The sequence below is a fragment of the Vicia villosa genome, unplaced genomic scaffold (assembly GCF_029867415.1).
Source record: "Vicia villosa cultivar HV-30 ecotype Madison, WI unplaced genomic scaffold, Vvil1.0 ctg.003559F_1_1, whole genome shotgun sequence".
In the NCBI taxonomy this organism is placed as follows: domain Eukaryota; kingdom Viridiplantae; phylum Streptophyta; class Magnoliopsida; order Fabales; family Fabaceae; genus Vicia; species Vicia villosa.
This window is the reverse complement of record NW_026706237.1, coordinates 50,858-63,082: the sequence shown is the minus strand read 5'-3', so window position 1 is coordinate 63,082 and position 12,225 is coordinate 50,858.

Sequence of the window (12,225 nt, the reverse complement as noted above, 5' to 3'; positions counted from 1 at the left end):
TCTATTCATATACTTTTGGTGATTTTTTATTTCTTTTTATGATTTTATTCAATTAAAATCAAAATAAATCAAATAAAATACCAATTAATATAGTTTAGGCATGTAGATATGATTTTCAAATCAAATCATGAATCCAAAATCATATCTTTGTGATGGAGAAATCATGTGACAATTATTGGTACAAGATTGAGCAAATATGGAAGCTTTTCATGCAGATTTCCAATCAAATTTCCAATCAAATCTCCAATCATCCAATCTCATGATTTCTTTGCAAACAAGTTGACCTAAATCACTCTACTATAAGTAGACAACAGTTCCAGACCAAGAGGGAGGGAGGAGGAGGAAAAATTCTTGCTCCAACAATGACGAATTCTTGCTCCATCAACACTATTCCAAATCGCAAAAAAACTTCAAAAAATAGGGCAGACCGTTTTCAATCTTGCAGCCATCTCCAAGCTTTCCTAAGGATCAAACAAGCATCCAGAGGTTGATCAGAAGCTATTTCAATCATCACCAACATTCAAAACCTCGTGAATCTCTTCAACCAAGTGCTATAATTTGTTTACTTTTTTAATTCGATTACATTGATTCACGCATCATAAACATATTTTGATCATATATTATTGTTTGTATGAATGCATATAATATTTCTGGATCATTTGTTTTGAGAATTAGTGCAGGTATCGTGAATTGTCATGGCTGGGGTTTGTTCTTCGTGATTTTGGGGAACCCTGGCTAGAAATTTGATGGATGAGTAAAAGTCTTTCATCAGAACGAAGATGAACAGTGTTTAGCGCGGGTTTAATTAGTTTGAATTTTTGTGGTTTTGTTATATTATGTTATTTTTGATTTTTTAGGTTTATGAACAGGTTTCCTATGAATTGAGTGTGAGTCATTCATTAGCGCACCAACATGATTGGCCAAGTGGATGAAGCTTTATCCTGTGACTTCAAGGGGGCGGATTCAATCCCCCCCCCCCCATAATTTTTTGGCTTCTTATTTTTGTTTGCTTATTTCACATTCTTTTCTAATTTATCAACCGATAATTAACATAATCACAAACCTTCACAAACCATTAGTCATTTGTTAAAAACTGTAATAATAAGGGTTTAGCCAAATAATTAGGGTTAGTCTTAGTTTTAGGTTTAGGATGATTAATTTAAATTTGGTTTTAGCCAAATAATTAATTAATTAAATTTAGTTAATTAGATAATTAGGTTTTCTTGGCCGAATAAATTAATTAATTAACTTAGTTAATTAGGGTTAATAACCTTAGGATTTAGATTAATTTAGTTATTTAGGATTTATTAAAATCAATTTCGACTTAGGTTTTAATTAATTAGATTTAATTTCAATTAATTAGAATTAGGTATCTATTACCCCTAAAACTTTTTTCAAACATTAACTTTCTTTTTCCTGACTATTTATTTTCTTGCTATTTTTAATTGTAATTGTTCACCAATTGTAATAGTGTAGATTCAAATTCCGCATTTTTTATAATTATGTAACTGCTCACAGGTTGTGATCGCATAGGAATTTTATTTTATTTTTGCACTTTATTCCTGTAAATATTAACTGTTAACAACTAGGGTTTATATGGCGAGACTAAAACGAATGCTAGAAAACCCTAATCCAAGATTAAATAACTGAAAGCAAACACTCTTCACACTTGCACCTCTAGGGTAACCCTCTATTCGTTGCCTTACAAATGATCATGTCCCTCAAACGTAGGAGTAACTTAGCAAAAGACGCTTACGAATAAATCATCATAGTCCTTTCGGTACAAAAGATCATAGTCCCCCGATGACCCTTCGAGTTGCCTTCGAAAAAGACGATCTTGTCCCTCGATGACTCTACGAAAAATGATGATAGTCCCTTCGAAATTGCTAAGGTATCCTTACAAATGTTGCCTTTGATGACCATTCGATGACCCTACGCATGTCCCTTCACATCCAAAAGAAAAGACTACTTACTAACTAATGGTAAGGGAGAGTCTTACCCCAAAGGGAGAAGGAAAATAACATGAACGGCCTTGAGTGGGTGAGACACTCTTAAATGCTTGCTCACAAGTCAATTATTTTTCACACCTCACACCTCCAAAATATTTTCAAAAAATAAACACTTTGCATACATTCATACGAGAATTATTACAAAGATAAACTTTTACGAAATATTTTCTAAATACACACTACTTTTCAAAAAGCAAGTAAAGTGAGCTATCCATTTAAGAGCCCAAGGATAACCATGGATACAAAGGGTGTTAATACCTTCCCTTTGTATAACTTACCCCCCGAACTCAAAATCTATCAAGGTCTTTCTTGTTCTTTTCAGCCTTTCCTTATTGGATAAAAGAAAAGTCGGTGGCGACTCTAGCTATCCGCACATTTGGATAAAAACCAAAAAAGTCAGTTCTCCCATCGTATTACACTCATACTGCTTAAAAGTCGATTCCAAGTGGGCAGAGAAGTTTTAATAAAATTTGCTTCATTAGGAGTCGACTCATAACACGTGGGAGTCGACTCCTTCATGTTATGTATCGACTCTAAATGCATGGGAGTCGACTTATCCTAGACAAAGATTAAAAACGCAAAAAAGCTTTCAGTGGGAGTCGACCCATAAATCGAGGAAGTCGACTCCTTAGTGTTATGTGTCGACTCCTTTACCCCTATGTGTCGACTTCTTTTTGACAAAGAGTTTCCTTTCAATATACTTCAGAGGGAGTCGACACCTACCACGGGTGAGTCGACTCCAAACATAGTTTTTCACAAAAATGCATATTTTTGACATTTTAAACTTGTCTAAATGCTTTTGACTTGATCTTAAAGTGTATTAAGATGAAAGTGAAACCTAGACATAGAGTGATAAGGCCCGATATAGAAATACTACATATTACCTAGTTTTGACATCATTTAAAACTTCTAAGAGAGGATATTGCACTCGCATCCTCAGCTCTCAGCCGTCTAAAAAAATTATTGAAAAAGTGTAATATGAAACCAAAAAGCACAAGAATTAAAAAGGTAATTATATAAATAAATTAAAATATTGTTTACAAACCGAAACACGGATCCCGACAATATCTTACAATAAAAAAACAAAAATAAAAGAGAAAGGTGAATGCAAATACCTTCAAACATCAGCGCCTGACTCTAAAGCACTCAGACCACCTCCAACATCCTCGTTAGGAACTGCTCGGAAAGGATCCAACTGATTGACAGTAACAAAAAGACTGTGACAAAATCCCCACGCCTACTCCAACATTTGATCATGGACCTAATACATGGCTTCCACAGCCCACTGAAGGGATTCTTGAGATTTCTTCCGTGTGACAACTACTTCCTCCTCAAGGCCTTTCAAAGCATTGATCAGACTATCCTTCTTTTGCTGAAGAACTTTTTCAATCCGCTTTGAATTCACAACATGCTTCCTCTGCATCTTCAGAAGCCTTCTTCCAATGTGTTCCCTCCCTCAACAAGAGAAGCCTTCAACCCTGTTATTTGAACAACCAAAGTTGACAAAGAACTGTATGGATTTACCTCTTCTTGCAAAGAGTCAGCAAGATCGTCCTTTACCCGCAGCCCGACCAAATTCTTCTCACCCACGGAATTGCCCCGCTTAAGGGCCTCACATTTCTCCTTCATCTTATCCCGATCCCTAGAAAGGTCACCAAAACCCAGTACATTGCATGGCTGACAACTACCATCGAAACCAGGGATCCAACTTTTAATAGGGTTCAAAAAGCATCTGCAAAAAGACCTCATCTGTTAGTTACAAATAAGTTTCGAAAGAAGGCTAAATCCTCGTTGGCCATAACATCATCAAATTCCTCTAGGGTGTTGGGTACCCGAGATGGAAGAATGACCGAAATTCGAAAGAAAGGAGTAAGAGCCTTTGACTTAGCATTTTTCAGTCAAACAAGCCTGCTTGGAATAACCTCTCTCAATATGAGTGGACGGGTTGTCACTGTGAGGGCAAGGATGTGTTTTCAATGATGTCAAAACTTGCAATTCAAGTATGGATGTGTCTTAAACCAACAAGACAAAGTAGGAAGCTTGAAGAATCTTAAAATTGGCATTTTTGGTTGTTTAAGAGGTACAGGTCGACCTACACAGGGCTCAGGTCGACCCACAGGTTCAAGAATGGTATTCTTGGTAATTTGGATTGTTCAGGTCGATCTATAGATCCTTCAGGGTCGACGCATGAAACTTAGGTAGAGCCACGGGTTTGCTCAGGTTGACTCATCTTGGAATCCATGTTAGGATAGCATGCGTCGACGCATGGCCCTGCTTAGGTTGAAGCATTAAATTTTGAATGAGCTACGAGTTTGCTCAAGTCGACCTATAGGTCGATTCATGACTTGCTCAGGTTGACGCATGAAATGATTAGGTTGACGCATAACTTGTTTTCCCTTCTCTGTTGAATCCACGGGTTTGCACTGGTCGGCCCTCTCAGTTGCTCAGGTCGTCCTGTCGCTGTGAAAAGCTGATTTTTGTTGTTTTCTTATTGCTTTAGCTCTACATGACATATAAGTGATTCATTGGTTATTTCATTTGGATACAACAAGAAAAGTGAAAGATATACACAAGGCTCTTATCATCTTCAACTTCTCGCTCATCGATCGACAATTACACATAACAATTTTTGTCAATCAAGGTGAGGAGTATGTGTTGATAACCTTCGACGGTAAATTTAGCTCTTGTTCGAGTTAAGAGATTATGGGTTTTTCTTAAATAAAATTTGAGGGTTTTGTCCTCCAAGATCATTGGGATTTGGGGTTTTTGACGATTCTCCGCTTCATCAATATTCAGTCGTTCTTAAGGGATTGAGGAATCATGGGTTCACTCAATAAGGTAGCAATAATCGGAGGATAGAGAAGGAAGAATCAGAGTCACGATCTTGGGATTAAATCATCCGAGCAGAGGGTTTGAGAAACATTAGGTTCTCAACAAGGTAGCTACAACCGGAGGTTTATCAAAGATCAGTGACACACTTGGTTCATCTCGAATCAAGGGAAGAGAAGAATATTATTTCAATATTTATGCATTTGTAGTTGGTAATTGGTAAAATTTTCTTCTCTTGTAAACACTTTGCATTCAATATTGAATATCCTAATTCTATGTTTAGAATTAGGGGCATACGTACCCTACGCGAGGACGACAAGGGGAACTGCCTAAAGAAATTGTGTGTTTCTTTTACTTTATCGCTTTTTACTTTCGTCTAGCTTAATTTGTGTTTGTGTGAACCGTTAGAGCTTGGTAACTACTGCACACCAAGTGTTTGATAAAATCACTCACATACAAATTATTGTTGCTATTTGTCTATAAAGAATTGGAAGTAATATTCTAAAGTAACACTAATAAGTCAACTAATAATACAACGCGTTAGTTCACTTTTTCATCACGTTGGTTTTTGCATATTCGGTCCTTCCAATAGCGTCGCGCGCCTTGTTTCTTTTGTCCAGTGAACTTTTTTTAATGGTTCACTCGGCTCGCTTTTTTCCCGCTTACACCAAGGTTGTACAGTATTGTATTTTATAGTTATAATTTTACTTCTTTTGTTGTTGTTTAGACTCAAATTTAGCCCGATTACTTGGAGTCTCATTTGGTAATTCTCCGATTGTGTTAGATTCAACATACCGGTTGTGCGGTAATGATTGTTCAAATTCGTACGTAGCAAGGTACTCGTTTATCGCTTTCTATAGCATCACATATTTATGAGACTTTTCTTTTGTACAAATTTCATATTACTCATTCTTTTTGCATAACTTGCTCATGACTTGAATCACAATTAGTTTTCCTTTTTTACCATAAATGTGAGGTGGCTTTCCATTGTGTATATATGAGAGAGACCGACATTTCTTGTTTTAACTGGATATTATTATGTTAAATCTTTCGTTTGTATTGATTTTGTGAATGCACGAAAGGGATCAAGGCACTTATTTGATTTTGAGCACAACTACCATAGACAAATATCAATTCACCTGTGAGTGTGTGAGCATTAGTAACCTCCTTTGAGCCTTTTTATCAATATCCACATTGTTTTTGCTTAATGCTTGTCTATGAGCGTTTGGTTTTCAATTGTGTATGGATGTTGATTCTTTGTTTTCTTGAACCCTCCACTATGATTTATAGTGTGAATCTTTACCTTTCCTTAGAAAGTAGGGAGTATTCTTATTATGATGATAGTTGTATTCAAGTTGGGTAGAAGATGTTTGCCCATTTATATTGTGATTGGTATGAGGTTGTGGAAAGAAAAAAAATATGAAAATTAAAGAAAAGAAAAAGAAAGAAAAAAGAGAAAAAATTTGAAATAGAAAATAACCAAAAAGAGTATGAATAAAATTGTGCTAATAAGTATTGTGTTTTGATTTGAAAATTTGTGATAAAGAAGAAGTTTGATCGAGATTTTGGTGCGTGAAACTTTGTGGAAGTAATTACTCTCTAAGGTTTAGGCAAGTTTTTGTTTTCGATTAGCTTTAGGACTTATCACTTGTTTGTTAACCGAGCCACATTACAACTTTGAAAGCCCTTGTGATTCGTGCCATTGCATTTTTAATACTATTTTTGGATGAATGCATAATTTTGTCTATTGTTTGCAAGATTGTTGGGTGTGTGTCAAAGTCCTCACCTTTCGGTGTTTTTCATCTATCGATGAATTTTTGTTAGGCGTGTTTCGTGATTGAGCTTGTTTTGTTTTAGAATGTTTTGTATGACTTTTTTACTTAGGATTCGTTTCATTTTCATGTGTCGTTGTAGGATTGTGGTAAGTTTTTACTTTGTTTGTGTTATTTTGGTTTGAACCGTGCAATTGTTTCGTTTTCTAAACTTTGTTAATTCTGGATTCTTTGGATTTTTACTTTTGATTCTTTGAGTGTTTGGACTTGTTTGAGGACAAACAAATTCAAGTTGCGGAGAGTTTGATAAGTGCAAAAATTTAGTTATTTTGTGTTTGTAAATAGTGGCATTTATCGATACTTTTTGTTAATACCGTTTGAATAATTCCCCGTTTTGTGTATAAATACGTATACTTTGTGAATAGTTGTATTTTCATATACTTTTATGCCATTTTATAGTTTTTGTGTCTTTTTGTAGGTATTATTGCGTGTTTGGAGCATGAGCAATAACGTGTCGAAGACACGGCTTCAAACGCGCGTTTTTTAGAAACGGAACCAACTCGTCAACGAATAAAGCTCAAAATCAAAGAATAATAATTCATCAATTTGGTTGATATTTTGTCATTTTTAGATAGGAAATTGAATAAGCTTTCCAACGCTTCGAACCAGACACAAATCGGAGTTACGGTTCTCAAGTTATGACCAAAACACTAAAGTTGATTTTTTTCAAGACAGCAGTCAGCGCGCGGCGCGCCCTTCTGCGCGCGACGCGAGCTACACCAGATCCAAAATTGCATAAATAGGGGAAAAAATATTTTTTAGGTTATGGTTTTGGGGTATTTGTTCCCAAAGTCATCACCTTCATTTTTTGTACATTAAAGCTTAGAAAACAACATTTATGGCTTGCTCATGGATGATCCGGAGTCGGGAGCTTAGTGGATCGTGTTTGACACCGCGAGTAATTGGGTTTTCTTCTCTTCCTCTTCTCTTTGTAACCATTTATGTTGGGGTTTTTTTGTAAGTATTCTTTGTTTATATGTATATTTATTGCTCATGGTGTTGTTTAATGCTTTCATTACAAATCTTCATTAGTGATTGCTTTCTCTATGTGGGTTTGGATTGTTGCAAAGATGGATGATTCGAATCCGGGTTTAGGAAGAACATTTATTGGGTTTTAAATCTAGATATATATTAGAACTTAGTATTCACTTTAGTGTCAGTTCTTAATGCTTTCGTGTTGCTCGTGTTGTGCTGAGAGATCGTCGACGCGAGTAATACGGTCGTTCTCTCACTTTGCGATAGACATAACCTCCGTGTGAGCGATACGTGATGATGTTGATTAGTAGTTTAGGTTGATTTCAACTGAGTAGTAAGTTTAAGTATTTAACGGGTATATGAGTTCCAAATCTCGAGAGTCTCTATTGTCCGAATAATAAAATTCTTTTTATGTTCATAAGTTAAATTCCCGCATTTACTTTAAACCCATTTTAACTCGAGCTCGAAACCATAGAAACTGTTGAACGGCAGTTCAATAGCACTAATCTCTGTGGACACGACAATTTCCCGGATAAATATTTCCAAATCTTTTGTTGCTTGCCGCTTTAATGCTTTAACAGGTTTCACCAGCAAGAAACATTAGAGGAAATCATCCCGGTCATTGGTGAAAGAATCGATCCAAGGGACTTATGGGTAAAGAAATATCAATCCTTGATCTCTAGCATCATCCTTAGAGGAGCAAGGCGCGTAAAAGAGGTCAGAAAAGAGCTCTAGAGAATGTTCCCAAAACTTAGGCTTAGCACAGAGTTGGAACACCTTCATGAAAGCCCAAACCATGCGATGAAGTTGTAAGGGGGCAACTTTTAAGCGGTTTAAAAAGACCACCTCAAAATAAAAATAAAAAAAGCAAATGTATACCCTTCCTGGTAAAAAGATCTTCATGCAGAGGAACCGAGCAGCATTCAAAAGAGTTCCATATTCTCTCTGTCGGGCCCATTGGGAGAATCAACCAATCTGGGACTTCCCACCATAATGTCAGCACTAGCTATAGTCTTGGCAATGCTCAAGGTGGAAGGAGTCCGAACCACTTCGGCAGCCACCCTGTGATATCTATTAGTGTTGTCTGACTTAACTAACCGAAACCCCATTCGGTCCAATTCGTCAACTTTAAAGTGATCTTCGGGACTAATCCAAGAGACAACATGGGACATTCCCCGGTACTCCAAATGAGTTGCAATTTCAGCGACGCTAGGCTCGCGACCATTTCTCCTTGGATAAAATCAGATGTAGTTAGTAGCATGTTCCCTCCTTTGTATGGCAGCTACTATTTCTTCCTCAGTTAAGATAGGAGGAGGCATTGGTGTCTTAACAGGGTTCTCGCCCTCACCAGCTTTCCCTAACAGGAGAATTCTTGAAGGGTTGCCTGATAAAGTTTTTTCAAAAAAAGAATTCTCGGACACTCCTTCTGTTTTGAAATCCTTATTCAGAGAAGCAATCTCCGATTCAAAATCCCTACTGGCATAGGGAAGAGAATGCAATGCAGGATCCATTCTCTTTCTCGAAGAGGAAGAAGTACTACCCTCTGAATTACTATCTACATTAATAGGGTTGTCCTTCATCGTAATGAAAATACAATAAATATTTGAATGAAAAGATAAAGTGAAGAGAAGGTATCCTGAAATGTAAGGTCAAAGGTCATAAAACAAAAAAGAATGTCGAAAGTCGAAGCTTTGAGGCTTTGAATATATGACGACAATCACTCTTATAAAAATGCTCTCAGAGAAGAGGGAAAGACTCAGAAATAATGAAAACTCAATCCATAAGACTGCAGCAAAATTTCTCCACATTCCCTTTATCCTTATATATGCAAAGGCAATCGGGTGGATCCGATTGAAAGTAAGAAGCAAGTGCGGATCAACGGTCAGATTTCATCTTGAGAACACAACCAAACTCAAGTACACTCAAATGCTTAGTAAACTACGCCACATCACTCTCTGCCTTTTCAAGTCACACGACAAGAGAAAAATGGTGAAACTTTCCAATGATAGGACCAAATTTAATGCTCTTGTTCCCATTACTCTTTGGCAAAACCAAAGTGATGCATGTCCTCCAACTACGGACAAACATTCTTGAAGGCTAGCCACGAATGCTATAAAGACTTCCCCGACATCCAGAGCACTCAATGAGTCTTGAGGCAATTGTTTTGTATCGACCAAAGACCCAATAACACGAGGTCCACTTATCCAACCCGCTCCATTTAGCCCAAGGTACAAATACTTTCACAAAGGATTTTCAGGTACACAACCTCTAATCTCAATTTTCACTTTGATTATCTTGAATGCAAAATTGACTTAGGCGTTGGAGTGTTAACCATGCAGGTACCCCATCTTTGATCTGTCGTATCGGAAATTACCAACGCTGATTTAAGATTTACGTTCATTAACAACGTCGATTTAAGATCAATGTCTCTATTTCAAAAGACATCGTGATCGTAACCTCCGATCCACGGTGTTGTGTCACTAAATTGCTCAAGAAAGTTTTGTAATCCTCTCCATTCCTAATTTTGCAACGGAACACTAACATATTTTATTTTCTAAATTAAATAATTATGCGTACATTTCACGTAAATATGTTTAGTAAAAAAAATACCATATGAATTATTATTATTAGATAATAGAAAAATACACATTCCATCAAAATTCGGAAATATATGAGTAATATGCTGATTAGTTCTCAAGTCAATCAACTTACTATTAATTACATAGTAAAATAAAATAAACACGTACAATTTTCATTTCATAAATAAAATAAACACACACAATTTTCATTTCATAAATAATGCTTCACAAAAATAGCTTGTTCACAAAAAGGGAAAAATGGTCCGGCGTCTGCGAGCGGTTCTTCGCCGTTCATACTCTTACTAAAATTTGTCAAATCTTGAACAAGAGTCTAATCACCTTCTCGATTTCGGTTTAAATTCCTGATCTTCGGCTCAGGGACCTTGTTGGGGAGGTTGATTGGGGCTCCTGGTTTTAGGGTTTGGCACATTTTGGTGTTTCGATTTCGCATTCGGGTTCAGATTTCTGTTGATTTTGTTTGGTTTCTGATGAACGGCGGCTATCTTCCTCGTGGCAACTGGGTTGAAGCTAGGAAGAAACAGTTTAAGCATTGGGTTCCGAAATGGGACACGTTCTCTTCCACAAGTGCTCTGAATAGGGAAGAGTTTGGTAAGTTATTTTCACTTTACATTTCGGATTTTCCTGACGACACCAAAGCCAAGGAGTTGTTCGAGTTGTTCGGGTGCATAGGATGGGTGGTGGAGGTTTCGATAGCTCCGAGAAGGAATAACATAGGGAGAAGGTTTGGTTTCGCGAGGTTCAAGGATGTCGAAGATGCAAGATTGTTGGAGATTAGCATGGATAATTTTCAGATTGTGGGAAGGAAAATCCATGCGAATGTGCCAAAATACGAACGCTACAAACCTTCATCTCTAGGAAGGCATCAGGGGCAGAGAAGAATAGGGGCAGGATGTGATGTAAGGGAAGGAGTCAAGAGGATAACAAGTACGGTTGAAGGAAGAAACACAGGTGGGAGGTGGAATATGTCTTTTGTGGATGTTGTCAACAATATCCAGAAACATACGAACAAGGAGAGGAAATGTTCTGTGACTTTTTCTTCATCGGAGGAAGATGTGAAGAGGTTTCGTAGGGCGTATGTAGGGAAGGTTGTACTGCTTGGATCCACCTATCAACTCCAGACTAAGATGGAAATGGAGGGTTATTACAACATTAACGTCATACCGTTAGGAAGGTCTTTATGCCTATTGGAAGAAACTGTTGATGGTGTTATCGAAAACTTAATCAGTAAAGCTGAATTGTGGTGGAAAAACTGTTTTGAGGAGGTTTACAGGTGGAAGGAGGACATTATAGATGAAGGAAGATCGATTTGGCTGAAGATCTTTGGGATACCTGTCCACGCTTGGAATGCTACTTTTTTCACGAAGCTGGAAAATTCCATGGCTACGTTTATCTGTCTGGATAATCATACGGCCAGTGGGAGTTTCTATGATGTCGCGAGAATTAAGTTGGTTGTTCCACTTGAATTCAAGTTGAAGGAAGTGATTTTCTCTAAGATCGACGACAAGGTGTTCAGGTTGGTGGTTCAGGAAGATTTCGGAGAACAGATTTGGAATTCAGGTAAACCGATAACCCAATCGTCGGACTCGATTTATGCTTCGGATGATTCAGAGGAAAATTGGGCAGCAGCTAATTCAGACAGTGAAGATGTCATAGAGGAGTTCTCGGCTAATACTGTTATGTTGGGACCGGTCGAAGGGGCTGGTTTTTCGAACTCGAAGGAAGGAGGCGTAAAGAATGTAGGCGAGGCTGATGGTTTCTCGGGGGCATCTAATAGCGACAAGGGCAAAGTTAGGTGGGGCTGTGAGGGGAGCGCTTGCAAGGATGAAGAAGGGTCTTCAGCTTCGGTTTCGGCTTTGATTTCGACATCTTTTGTTGCTGACAGTGCTCCTGTTCAGTATTGTCATGATGCAGTTGTTGAAAAGCCGAAGAGAACAGAGGAGGGGGGAATTTCGATCTCTAATGCGCAGAATTCCAACATCA